Source organism: Falco punctatus, assembly GCF_963210335.1.
Source record: "Falco punctatus genome assembly, chromosome: 14".
Taxonomy (NCBI): Eukaryota; Metazoa; Chordata; class Aves; order Falconiformes; family Falconidae; genus Falco; species Falco punctatus.
Genome location: NC_137594.1, coordinates 16220378 through 16234189, shown reverse-complemented (window position 1 = coordinate 16234189; position 13812 = coordinate 16220378). Strand labels below are relative to the sequence as shown.

Genomic DNA, 13812 nt, shown 5'->3' with positions numbered 1-13812 from the left:
AATTCGTGACGAGATGTTTGAGTCTTACTGTGGGAGGAGTGTAATAGAAGTCCTGGGGGAGAAGAAGGGGGACGAGGACAGATTGCTCTTAGCAAGAACTGATCAAATATGCTTTATTCTTCATCTGTGGTGGTGCGTTAGGAGGACAGCAGGTCTGTGTTTATATGGTAGGGATCTGGATGAGTGGAAGGAAGAGGCCACAGCCTTCAAGTCCTCGCTAAGCTCTGCCCAGGGTGCCTGATCTGAAACCTTTTCCCTCAGGTCTGGCATGCGAGCAGAGCGTGTGCATGAATGGAGTGCTGGTGCTGAAATACATCGCTAGAATACAGGTGACAGAGAGGTTTTATACGTGAAAATGCGGTGTTACCAGTCGGACAGCTCCTTAACCATGGCCATCGCGATGGCTCCGCTGTTCTTGTCATTCTCCATGGAAGCTCAGGGTTTTCTAAAGAAAAGACCAAACCTTTTCTAGCAGCACCAGAGTGGGTGACAGAAAGATTGTAGTTTAAAGCCACATGATTAAAAATAAAGTTTCTTTAAAGCCCTGAATTCTGTTTATAAAAATAGATGGTGAACATACGGTGCAACATAAAAATCCATGTGGTCCTGGAAAAAAGCAGAAAGCACTTTAGCCTAAACCAGATGTGCGAAAGAGAGCTCCTAAACGTATTTTGTATTTTTTATTTCTGTGTATGTGTGTGTGTTTGTGTATGTGGGAGATATTTTTGGTTCCTGCTAGGCTTCTTTGCAGCAAAGCCCCTTTCTAGAATTTACTTTCCTTTATTAGAGTTGCAGCTCGGCTTTGTGTGGGCCTCTGGGGGTTTTGGCCAGCCGTTGGCAATTTCTCTCAGACACCCAATTACCCCTGACGTCAATGCCGTCTCTCCCATCTCCCTTGGGTGCCCACATTTTTTCCTTTGTAACACTAATAGCTGACTAGCTAAGTGCCTGTTATTTCCTTGGCAGAAGATTTGATTGTGTTTTGGGCCGGATACTAAATCCAAAAACTATGTAAAAATGTCAATAGGTGAGTGCACATTGATTTCGGTTAGTCACAGTGATATTTGAGCCCCTTTGGGGGCTCTGTCTGGGGAAGTATTTTACAAGAAAGATAATATAACAGAAAATTACTGGAGCTGCACAGGTCTCTGGTGGATTTCTTAGGGGCCTGCTAAGTTTCTGTAGAATCAACAAATGCTTTATTAATCTAAATTTGCGGTTTTGTTCCTGCCTCTCTTCAGATGGTTCGGGCTTGCCGGAGGAGGCTTGGCGGGAGTGGGGCGGCCGGCGGCAGAGCCCAGCCAGGCCGGGGGCGGCCACGGGCCCCCTCCTCACCCGGCCGAGGCCTGTGGCGGCAGATAACGCGGGGGACGGAGGGGGTCCCTGACAGCTGTGCGGGGCTGGCACTGACTGGGAGCGCCTGATAAGGGCCCCGCGCGGGAGCCAGCCGCCAGCGCTGCACCACCAGCGCGCTGCGGGGCCACGGCGACTGGCAAAGAAAGTTAAACACAACTGGTCCGGGGGTGGGAGGGAGGGCTGCGCTGGAAGATAATGGTAATTGATTGAATCAAAGTCGCAGAGCAGCCTTGTTTTTCCTCGCAATTAATTTTTTTTCTAATTTTCAGACTGAAGTATCCGAAGAGCTCAGGTTGCACTGAGCACATGCTGCACTAAAAGATAATAAGCACATGCCCTCTTCAGCTTTTTGGGGGAAATTCAGGCCAAGAAAAGGCACAATTAAATAAAATGCACCCCCCTTAAAGTTACAAGCGCACGGCTCCAAGCTCAGTGGAGCATGCTTTTAAGGACAAGGAAAATCAATGGCTTTGTCAGGTCGCTGGGCTGTGTGTGCTGGCTACCGAGGACGAGAAGTCAATTTGCCCACAAAGCCTACAGATAGTGACACCAGAGAAGGGGGATCATCTGGGCACTGCGGTGCGCAGCATGCGTGCGTTGGGCGTTTCTGCAGCTCTTCTTCCTCTCCTGCTCCCCACCACAACCTCGTACCCCATAGCACAAGATGTATGTAGAGGAAAATAGAGATTCTTGCCATTGGTATTTTATATCAGTTACTTTCCAGTTTCATTTTAGCCAGTTTGGATCTTTTTCACTAGCAACCAGTCAGCCAGATTTTTTTTTTCCCACTTCTTAAGGGGATTCCCCCAATATAGCATTCAGGAGCCAGTAGTAGTTTGTGTGCTTTAAGTAAATAAAACCTTTTATACTTTTCAGTCTTTGGCAATTGCATCCTCAAGCAGTAAAATCTTATGTCAGCACAGCGTGTAGAGTGCAGGATACCTAATAACTAGTAAACCATTTTAAAAAGTCTTCTGCTTGATCAGACATGGTGCTTAACGTATAGTGCTGTATCTTGCCTAGTAGGTAATTAGTATTGAGGGGAGAAAAGCCTCCCCTGTAGACCATGACACCATAGACCTAAACTGGCATTTTTTCACGTTAGATTTTTCTTTCTCTAGTGGAGAGTATTTCTTTGCCTATTTTAAAAATAATTCTCTAAGAATTAACAGACTGTATTGAGGGTGTTGTATATCTTAAATGAACATTGCAAGCACTAACAGTGTATTCTTCTTCCCATACAGACACCGTGTAGAGTGGGCAGGCAAAAGCGGTATTGTAGTGCCAGAGGACTAGAAATCAAATTTTGGGTAGGAAAGAAAACCCCTAACGTGGGAAATAAATATTAACCAGGGATTTCTGCAACCCACTTTTGGTGTGATTTCGTTGGTTCCCATCGTGGAACAAGTGCATGTGTGGATGTGCTGGTGAAATAAATGGGCCTTATTGAGGTAAGACACTGTGGTTTATTTTATCATGAAGAGGCTGGGGTTTTCACTGGAGCTCTGTCATGTTTTCCCCAAAGCAGCAACAGAAGATTTCTTTGTACGTGGGCTGAAGTTTCATGGGATTTTTCTCAACTACTGAAATGGTGGAGCATTTGCTGGATGTTTGGGCTGGAGAAGGGTATCCTGAAGCCCTGAGCGTAGTTTCTGTGAATCACAGCTGATATCCTATCAAACACACTAAAGGGTCTCCTCTGCCGAAAGAGCTGGTAATCTGCCTTGTCATGACCATTGATTATGAAATGGGCAAGCCAGCTGTGAAGAAAGATTACTTTCTTGAAGGCATCATGTAAAAACTTTGGCCTAATGCCAACACAGCCATTGCTGATAACCTTAGGCAGGGATGTGGTTCAGATTAGAGGGTCCTTGTGTGGAAAAAAGATTTTTTTGCTTTCTCCTTGTAGGCTTCAGAGCCTACAGGGTTACTGCAGCCAACCTACCCTCTTTGACATTCCAGCTTCCAGTATAGTTAAACTCACAAATGTAATGAGGTCTGGTCTCTTTAGCCACTGCCATATGACTGACAGAGCGGCGCTGCCCTTCTCTGCCTAAAGACAGCTGAGGAGGGGCTTCTGGGCAGCCGATGGCTGACTGGAGCAGTGCTCAGGACCACCCATTCCGTTCCGTCCTCCTCTGGCCAGTGCCCTCAGCCTGTTGGCCTCAGAAGTGCTGACAGCAATGCGGGAAACAAGTGCCGAAGCGAAAAGCACTGTGAGGTCCTTTGGACAGAGAAAAGTGAGTAAAATTAATGGAGATAACATGCACCCACATGGGTGGGCCACACACCGCTGGCCCAGCTTCATGCTCCTCCGTGCTAAGGCATGTTACTGACAGCAGGGCTGCTGCCAGGCTGAGCTGTGGCGGCTGGCGTTGAGCACCCTCCCAGCCACCAGCCCTGCCTGGGAGGAGCGTAGGGAAAGGACAAAATCTGCTTCTGCTGGAAACAGATTTTACAAATGGCTCCTGTGCTAAGGGGCGATGCTGAGCTTTGGGGTGTGGGTCAGTCTGAAGGGCACCGAGAGCTGGCAGTCGCAGGCAGCTGGCAGAGCAGGCCTCTGATGAACAAACTCCTGAAGGGGGCATGTTTTAACTTAAAACCGAAACAAAAAGGCCCCACTGGCGGCGTGGCCCCAGGTGAAGGCTGGCAGTGACCCGCAGCTGTTCCTGTGCCACCTCACCCAGCGTGGGCGCTGGGGGTGTGAGGTGCTGGCTCACGCCTCAGCCCGCAGGCAGCCACAGCAGCCACGGCAGCAGGGCGGCCGCACCGCGCTCCACACGCTGAGGTGGGACCTGCTCTCCTGGCCCACAGGTGTTTCTGTGGGGTGGAGGGGGCCTGGGGGCCGTAGCGGGCAGTGAGGGGACAGGGGTGGCGGGGGCACAGGCCCGGGGCCCTGAGGGAAGAGGCCGAGGGGAGCGCGAGGCGTGTGCGGTGGCTGTGGCGGGAAGCAGGCAGGCAGGCCAGCGCTGCGTGCAGGGCGCAACAGGGCCGGCACCCGTGAGGAAGGAGGAAGGTTGCAGGCACTGGGGCAGCTGGCAGGTGCTGGGGTGAGCGCTGGGGTGAGGCAGCGGCAGGGGCTGCTCCTGCGTCCCTGTCTTTACGTGCCCTGTGTCTGTGCTGCGCCGGGGGCCTGTGCTCAGGGTGGCTGTAGGCAGCCTGCCCGCCGCTGGGCTGTTGTGCCTGGGCCGCGGCTGCCGGAGGCGGAAGGTTTCCCTCCGCTCAGGAAGCAGCAGGCAGCACCTGCTCTCTACTTGCGTCTTCCTCCTTCCTGCAAACGGGGCAATTTTCATCAGCTGGGTTAGTGACAGACGGAGAGTTACACAGACCAGCATAAAAGTATGTACCCTGGGTGCTTGTGCGGCTCTCCTGAGGGGTCACTCCTTCCCAGTGCCCTGGGGGAGTGGAGGCCCAACCTCACGTGTTTGACTTGCGGGGAGGTTATCCCGCCCTGCCGCCCCGGCTGTCCTGTGGAGCTGTGACGGGCACCTTTCCTGAAGGCCTGTAAAGCAGGAGCAAGCTGTTGCCTACAGGCCACCACTGAAAAACATTTAAGTAGGGACATCAGTGTGGCGTCTTTCTCTTTGAACTTCAAGTGGAGCATCAGCTGATGAACAACGCCTTAAGGTTTGTTTAAAAAGTGACTTTTATCTGGATTTCCATTTCTTTGCCTTTCCCAGAGCAAGCACAAAAGTCATGCTGTTGGGTAGGATAGTGGATAAAGGAGAATTTTTACCTCAAAACAGATGGCTATATGTTAAGATACCTTAAAGAAGAGACTAATTCACTGGGAAACAGACCTGTAAACTTGTTCTGCCACATCTTGGCTTTTAAATGGATAGCAGGAGATAAACATACTGGGGGAAAAGCTGGGTGAGTTCTTGTAGCAGTTGAAGGTAGGAAAGTAGTAACAGGGTTGGGAGGTGGCACTGGATGGAGTGGAAACGTCAGCATGGGAGGGAGCAGAAAAGGGAAGAATGGAGAGGGAAGCACCACCAAAATGATTTCTGTCTCTCTGGTAAGAACTTGGGATGTTTATGAGTGAAGCAGCTCCTGCTTTCCCCTGCTTTGTTACAGACCTGTGTGGCCTTGCAGCCCAGGTCTCCTTCCATTCCTGGGTGTGGGTTGTGTCTATTACCAGACAAAAGTGTCGCTAAGGTATAGCATGGTCTTCAGGTAAATACTTTCAAATTAGGGTTGTTCTTGCCATATAATTTGTAGAGTTTCACTCAAGTCACAGCCAGAACCTTACATCTGCCCTGGAGAATAAGGAGGAAATTCACCAGGTTATTTTAAGTTGGTGCTGTGGAAGCATGCAGTAATATATCCAAGTTAAACTCAAAGGGAAATGGTCAGATTGGTTGCAGGTTTATATTTGCATTAGGTTTATAGTTGCATTAGGAACCTCACATGAGTCTTTAAAAATGTTTTAGAATTGAAAAACTTAAAGGATTTGAGCAAAGATTGTTACACAAAAGTCATCAGTATGAGAGGGCAAGTTGAGTAAGGCATCAGTTAATTTATGTTTGAGATAGCCAAGTGTACATTAATACTGTATTCTAGCAGTGTGTATGACAATTAAGAAACATCAGAATTACGCTTTGTCTTTTAGTTATATGCAGGTATGCAGCAGAGTTGTGAAGTTGTTCTTTTGACTGTTAGGGCCAGGTTGAAGGAGCTGAGCAATAGTGCCTTTCTGAAGGGTGTAATCTTTAATTTGAATTTCCTAATCTTGGAATATGTATTAAATTCACCTAGGTCCTCTTGTAATTTTGACAAAGTTTCTTTTTACCTGGACCTTTGTTATGTTGGGAACAGTCTCTCAATTGATTGCCAAGCATTCACCCTCTCTTTTATATTGCTTTTATAGCTCCACATTGTCCTTGGTCTTGCATTCACTGAGCTGGTATACAAAGCAGTTGGCAAGGAGAGTGAATGACTTCAGGGAGGAATAGACTTACATGCTCTGACCATGGAGATGACAGAAAAGTAGAGGAGAAGATGGAAAGAGGGTGAGCATGGTCTTGACATCAGGGAGGTTGATGGACTGTATGCCAGAGAAAGGTTAGAATAACAGACTACAGATAGGGAAGAGGATGTGAGACAGGATGGCAACTGGCAAGAAGAAAGTGAGGAATGTCAAAACAGCGTGGGGAGGAAGAAGAGGAAAAGATTGATGAAAGGTAGAGCGGGTCCAGAAGCACCAACTAAGAAATGAAACAGAAAGGGTAAGATTGTTGACTCAGAGGAAGAAATTAGAAGCGTTAAGATAAAATGAATAATTTCAGCAGAGGGTAATATCTTCCACACTTAAAAATCAGAAACTTAGTAGAAAGAAGAAATACATCTACTTTATTTTGCTATTCTATGCTTTTGGCCAGGCAGCTCTGTCAACCACTGAGTGCTGCTCTGCTTTGTTTTCCAACATCAACCTCTGGCTCATTACATCCCTGAGATGCTGTCATAGAAATGAACTTGGGAACCAAATGTCCTGGCAAGGTACTATCTTCTCTGCCCAGTGATAGATGGGCTTCCAGGAGCTAGTATGTTAGAGTTGTTTTTCTCGTAATGTATCCTCAAAAAAAAAAAAAGGGGGGGGGGGGGGGGGAGAAAGAAGTGATTACATTTTCTCCAGTGTGCCCTGTGACTTTCTTGTGGTAGCATCAAAATAACTTTGAGGAACAGTTGATATAAAGGTGACCTCTATACATCCCTTCCAGACTAAATTGTTCTGTGATTGATCCTTCTCACAAAAAAGAAATCTGTAGTGGAGTGTGAAGTTTGAGTTTTGTTTCTGGTGCAGTTTGAAAGGGCTTAATGAGCAGTGTTCTGTTCTAGCGAAGTTAAATAAGAATTATCCAGGTGATTGACTTCCACAGTCAAATCAGAATTCCATAAACCCAGCAGCAAATGTTGCTTGAGTTCCTTGGGTAAATAACTCAATTAACTCTGCAAGACACCCTTCTCTTGAGTTAGAGTCAAAGACCACTTTAGGACTTCCCTTCCTTTGCAGCAATACCCATGGGTTTCCAGAAAGTGAGACAGGAAAAGGCACACGTGCTCCTAGTGACGGTAGCTTGAGCTCATTAGTTTTGATTTTTAGATACGCTGGCATTGTCTCAACAGCCTGCTTTCACATTTATGGCCTTCCAGACTACTTATCTAGGGGAGAAGCATAATTTCCATTCGTGCTTAGCTGCCTTCAGTTATGTATGATGTTGAGCTCAGAGCCCAGACAAAGCACACCACTACTTGGGCAGCCGCAGCATCTACTGCCAAAGATGCAAAGGAAAGACACAAAGCGGAGGTAGCTCGCTCATGCAGATCTTTACTTCTGGTAGTCCTGTTTGGTGATCCCACTATCTTCCTGAGATCTTCTGAACAAATGCATCAAGAATAGCTGAACTATTAGAAAATTACTCCCTCCCGTGAATGAGCATGTAGGTATTTTTCTGATGAGATTAAAAAAAAAGTCTTATTCTGCACCATCCTTATTAGTTTGCACTCCTATTAATTCCTTCTTGTTAGTTCATCTTGGAGAGTTTTGGAAGATTACTCAGCATCTATCGGTGCATTTCGTGGGACGGTCTATGGAAAGGAGTGAACATTTGCTGAAGAGCCTTTACTGCATTTCCCTCACTACAATTCCCTACTCAGTACTGAGGTTTCAGGAGGCTCTGAGTGAGTTGGTTGAGCCTTCTTTTGAACCCATCATGGATTTTTCTTTGTATTTTATTTCCTTTAAAGTTTATTTCCTTCCTTATGGCAGCTGCCTTTTGCCAAATGAGTGAGGCACTCCAGTTCTTCCTGTCTTTTGCCCCATTTACCACCTTCCAAAAAAATTGCAGTGGCTGTATGACTGCATCTCAGATTTTCCCCGGAGTGATCTCTGATTTCTTTTCAATCAGTTCATTTAATTGACCGTGTTTATTTCCCTAGCCCTTGTGGCTCCCTGAGTGCTGCTATTCGTCAGAAGCTGGATGTTAAGCATCCTTTTCATGTTTTACCTGGAGACTTCCTTAAACCATCTCATCTGTTCTTAGCATTTGGGGCTAAGCCCAAAAGGGAAGCTCTCTCAATCAAAAGGCTATCTAAATGGATAATGTGATACTTTGAGACCTGTAACAAGGAGGCAAATGTCCCAGTCCCACCGCTCCTGTGCTTATCCCACCAGAGCTACGGTACCTTTGAAGGCTTGCTTGGGCAAGGTTCCCAGCGTGGATGTTTGCAAGACAGCTAACTGGAACTTGGTACACGTACCTAGCATACTGCTTAGATGTAGAGCCTAGGCATGATGCCCGCTTCGGAAAGCAGCTTTGTAGTCTATATTTGCTTAATTTAGTCTTCAGCTGTCCTCCTGAGGATGGCTGTTCGCTGCATGTTAGTGTCCAAGAGCAGGAAACGATGGAGGTAACTTTCATCAGAAAGAAGATGAAGTAACTTGGCACTCACTAGAGTTTGGAGGCTAAATGGCCTCTTAAAAGATCATCTTTACTGCTTGTCTAAGGAGTTTCCAAGCTGTAAATAGGATGGGAAGAAGGATGCCTTTGTATCCTGTGTTCCCCATTTCTAGATGTTGTCTTGGTGACATTAGCTGCTTTCTTCAAAGTCTATAAAATTCTGTTTGAATGCTTTTCATGCTCTAGTTTGGCATACAGCATAAATCCAAGCAAACTGACCTGAGACAGGAATACATTTTCCTCTTCAATGACTTCTGTCTCTGTCCACTGCTACATCTATATTAGCAAATACAATTTCTTGGGAACAACCTGGAGCTATTCTTTTCCAAAATCTTTGTAAAAGTGACAAAGCATTATTATTTCCTAGAAAGTCTGGTCAGCTTCTCGCACAAAATTTTTGAATCATTGTCCTATTATTTCCTTATGCCACTTATTTTTACACCGTCTTTTAAAGGTAAACATAAATCAAGAGTAATTAGTAATTCAAACGCACTGCATTTGAAACATAAATAGAAGGAATTAAATGCTACAATGTGTCACTCCAGTCAGTGGTCAAATATCCAAATTTTAATCTTGACGGTTGAGTTTAAAAAGCAATCCTTTTAAATAACTTAACATTCCCTTAATGATTCATGAAAGGTAAACGTGAACGTTTGACTTCATTGCAATAATACAGCTAGTTTAATTTTTATTATTTTTAAACCCGCAGCCAGCATGCTGGAGTAAGTTATTTGCAGTGTATTTTTAAAGTCCATATTGAAATATTAGCCATAACTGTCTGCTGTGTATAAAAGGGGGGTGGGTGGGTTATGTTTGAAGTTTAATCATGCTTCTACTTACGCTCAGTCCCAAAGCAATCCTTTTTTCTGCTGCTGAGCTCAAACAGCTAGTAGCCAGGTTTGATCTGCTGCCCCATGGAGCAGTGCCCTATGTGAATTTGAAGTTTTCTCAACCCGGGAGGCCTGCAAATAAAGACTAGCCTCAGGTAGCCAGATCTCTCCTTCCCAAAGCAGCTCCCGGGGCGCTGCCTGGAGCAGTCCTCCTGAAATTGTTTCAGGCAATTGCTAGGGTCTATCTCCACTACTGCCCCTCTTACCCCTCCTTCCCTCTCCTCCTCCTGGCATAAGGGAGGAGTTTTGGAGTCCAGGAGTCCTATTTGACTTTAATAAAATGCAAAAAAAATAAAAAGCAGAGCAGTTTGTAGGGAACTGGCACAGACTGTGGAAACAGGAGCCACAGCAAGAAAAAACCCAGTGGCCTTCAAAACTTTTTTCTCTTCTTTTTCACCACATGACTTGGAGGATGTGGACAGTAATTAAAGGACCCCCTAGCTCCTCATTTTCTGTGCCTGGTCCTTTGATCTGGTTCGTGTCGGGTAGCTATTTTCATTGTTCCTGTCTTTTCTTTTATTCTCACCCCAGCCCCTTTGATGTGAGCGATGATGATCTTTAATTCCAAAATAGGAGATGGGCAGGATAGCGGTACCGGCCTTACATAATGCATCTTTCACATCTTATTTTTAAACGAGCATAATAGGTGTAAGTCTGGAGCCTGGGGAGCATTAACCCTTTCCACACAGGGGAAGCGCCGAGGAGGTTAAGGGCCTATCGCTTTTGGTAACGTCAGTCAGGCTAATCTTCCGTGGATGCCTACAGATGCATTTGTGAAGAAGATGATTATTATTATTATTTTCCTGCAAATATGATGGATCTCTAAATATAATCTGGAGGGAGTTTGTCCTAATTGTTCCCATGTGGGAAAAATGTGCTGAGAAAGAACAGTAAAGCTAATGCAGTTATTCTGACTGGCTTCACTTGGCAGCACAGTGGGAGCGAAGCATACTGTTTATTAGTGTATGTTAATAAACTATAAGGGACGAGCTGCGGGTGGCGGTTTATAAACTGTTAGCTCAGGTAGGATAGATGACAAGATGGAGGTTATTGGTAACATTTGCGGGAGAGAAGGGCTCCGTACCGTCTTGAAACCACAGCAGCCCGGGAGGCCTCTGGGCGCTCGGGGTGAGCGCGTCGGCCGCCCCCTGCCACGGCGGGTGGGCACCCCGGCCGCGGGTCACCGGGGCTGCCGCACCGCCGGGGGCCACCCCTGGGCCCCGTGCCGTGCCGTGCCATGTCACGCAGCCCGGGCTGCCCCCCCGGCCCCCGGGAGGCAGGTGGCGCCGGCAGCGGCCCGGCCCCGCAGCGGGCGGCAGCCCCGGGGGAGGCCGGGGGGTGCCCGGGGGAAGCGCCGCATTAGCGCGGTCCCCATCTGCCTTGGCGGCGCCTCCTCCCGCCGGGCCCCGGCCACAACGGCTCCGCTTCTGCTGCCTGCGCGCGGCCCGAGCCGGGCCGGGGACGGACGTTTTCCAGGTTCATTCCTCACAGCGCCATTCGCTCAGGAAACAGGCCTGTGGTTGTAAACAGCTAGCCCGGAATTTTCCAACTTCCAGCGCTTGCAATGCCCGGTTTTACCCGAAGTGCCATGGTGGGAACGGAGAGGGCGGGGGCTCAGCTCTCCCCAGTGCCTTTTAGTCTAGCAGGTTTGGTGGCTGTCAAGACATTCAGAAAATTAGAGGTTTGCTGCTCAGCCACTTAAACATTAGTGTTTGAACACTTTGTCACTATTTTCCATGTTCGTAAGCAGATCTAAATTGTGCACAAACTTTAAAAAAAACCACAAAAAACATTGCCCCTGTTTTCCTGGGAGAAAACTTAAGGTGAAATACAACAAATTGTCAATCAAAAGCGACAAAGAAGCAGTGAGGACAGCAAAAGTTAAGTGTGGTATTGGACAGAGCATAACATGCAGCTTGATGTGCCTGATTTGTTTTAGTTTAGCGCTTGCCTTTTTATTTTAATTCACAAAATGTATATGCATACACACCTCTACATCTGAAACAATTTTAGATGTGGATTTACACCCCCATGACACCAGCTTTTTTAGGGGACATAAAACGTGTGTTGTGTTTGTGTTATTCTTCAAATAACAGCTGTTTATTAGATAACTTTCAGGGAGATTCTTATTATATGTTATGATCCTGCATCAGCAAAGTACTTCAGCAGATGCCTAACTTCAGCACGTGATTGGACACGTAGGCTTTTCAGCCTGCGCTTGCTTAAACCTGGGCACATGCTTAAATACTTTGCTGAACAGGGGCCAAGACCAGATGTAGTGAATACCTATAATTAACTTTGCTAAATGGCTTACAATATGCCACTTGTTTCCATGTGCTTTTAAATTTCCCACTTGATTATTATTTGTGCTGAACTTCTGTGTGTTTGTCCTTGTCTACAAATCTCTCTCTTTTTTCCTTTTTAATTCAGTTGCTTCCCTCAGAATATTTCAGAGCTAGGAGTGAAGGAGGAAAAATTCTCTTCCAGTTCTTCCAGTACAGTTTGTCTTTAATACCAGTGGTTTTGTAGCTGTGGCACTCCAAGGAAATAAAAGAAGGAAAGGCTGCAGAGAGAAATAATTTACTGGAGTGGCTTCTAGAGTTGGAAAAAGTAGGCACGCTTCTGAGACCTGGCAAAGGGATGTGGAACCTGTAATCTTGTCCGCTTTTTCCAGCTATATCAGCTAATCTAACAACAAAAGCTTATAGGGCAATGTAATTTCTTTTTTTAGACAGAGCAAAACAAACATTGAGATTGGAAAGGGGAAAGCTGGCACCAATGCATTCCTTGATGAGTACTAGAGCCTTTTCTTGAGTCGGAAAGGAAAGAAAAAAATTCTGCTTTCTAAAGCAGCCCTGTTTTAAGGGCCCGCGCACACCCAGATAGCCTCTAGTTAGGTTTCAGCAGTCTAATGAAGCCTGCCTTTTTTGTGATTTCACTGCACATACTCCCTGCCTGCCTTGATTGGCAGCTGGGTAGCAGACCTCTGCAGCTGTGACAATTTGCCTGAGGGAGACTGTAAGTGTCTCATTGAAACTTGCATTGTAAAATCCTCCAAAATGCCTCCCATAATATTAGGCACAGGAGAAAAACACAGGTGTGAAAAACTTTCACAGATCCCATGAGTTCAATGTCTCTTGGCAGCTTTGGTGGATTCGGTGTTATAATATAAATTTTAAACTTGCATTTATGAAAAAGAAGTTGTTCATCTTCTGTCACAAGGAGAAGTGGTGAAAACTGGTGGCACTTGCACCACGCTTGCCTTTGCCAGGATGATGAGCACTGGTTATCCACTGGTGAAGGCTGCCTACCTGCTGTAACTCGGCAGCAGGTCCCAGCATGGAGAGGACACAGGTGTCCCCACTGCTGAGGCATTTTGCTGGCACAGCAGTGTTTTAGGAGCTTGTATTTTCCAAGTGAAGGCACAGTCTCATACTGTCCAAAAATGAGCACTCAGTGATTGATTCTGCTTCTGCTGAAGGAGGGATTTGAAAACCTAAGTGGTGTCTTAGTGAAATCAACCTTCCTATATATATGTAAGATTTTATCATTTTCTCTTTCACTGGTTAAGTAGATTAATGTACTACTCATTAGCACTAGCACATATGTGAGATAAAGCATCGCCAGCATTACTGGGAGATTAATCTCAGCCTCTGAATGCGTGATCCTTTTGCTGGTGTGTTTGTTTCTAACTGTGTGTCTGTGTTGTTACAGCAGCTTTGCTTCTTACTTTTGCTGTAAATGAATCCCAGTAAGACTGCAGCCTTAAGATCTGGCACTTCAACAGCCTCTGTAGGGTCAACACAATATTCAGGAACTAAAGTTCTGAAGAAGTATAAGCAGCTAAATTTAGACTTAAGAAATGTGCCTCATTTGAGTGAGCTTTGGGTATGTTGATACATGGAAGTTTCCTTGCAAGCCAGCCAGGCTTTATTTGTTGCTTAAAGGGAGATTTTGGTTAAGTTGGAACATTTGATTTGCTTGCTTGAATTGTTTTTGATTAGTGACTGAGTGCAAGGTTAAGCTTTCATAACATATCCGTTGTAATAAAATCATGTTGGTGAGTGATACATGTGGCTAAAAAGATTTAGATACACTAGTCTGTT

The 13812-nt window shown here is 46.1% G+C and overlaps 1 protein-coding gene across 9 annotated transcripts in view; it reads left to right on the top strand.

Annotated features, from left to right (window-relative positions):
• The window catches only part of ZNF423 (zinc finger protein 423), a 245577-nt gene that overhangs the window by 104734 nt on the left and 127031 nt on the right, over window positions 1–13812 (top strand). Inside the window, exon 1 of one of the 9 annotated variants that reach the window (XM_080411214.1) lies at window positions 1–4144. This exon is cut by the window's left edge and continues 14972 nt beyond it. The exons of 6 other annotated variants lie outside the window; for them this stretch is intronic. The gene's annotated coding sequence lies outside the window, so the exon portion shown is untranslated. 2 more of the 9 variants (XM_080411213.1, XM_080411215.1) reach the window with 2 other exon arrangements.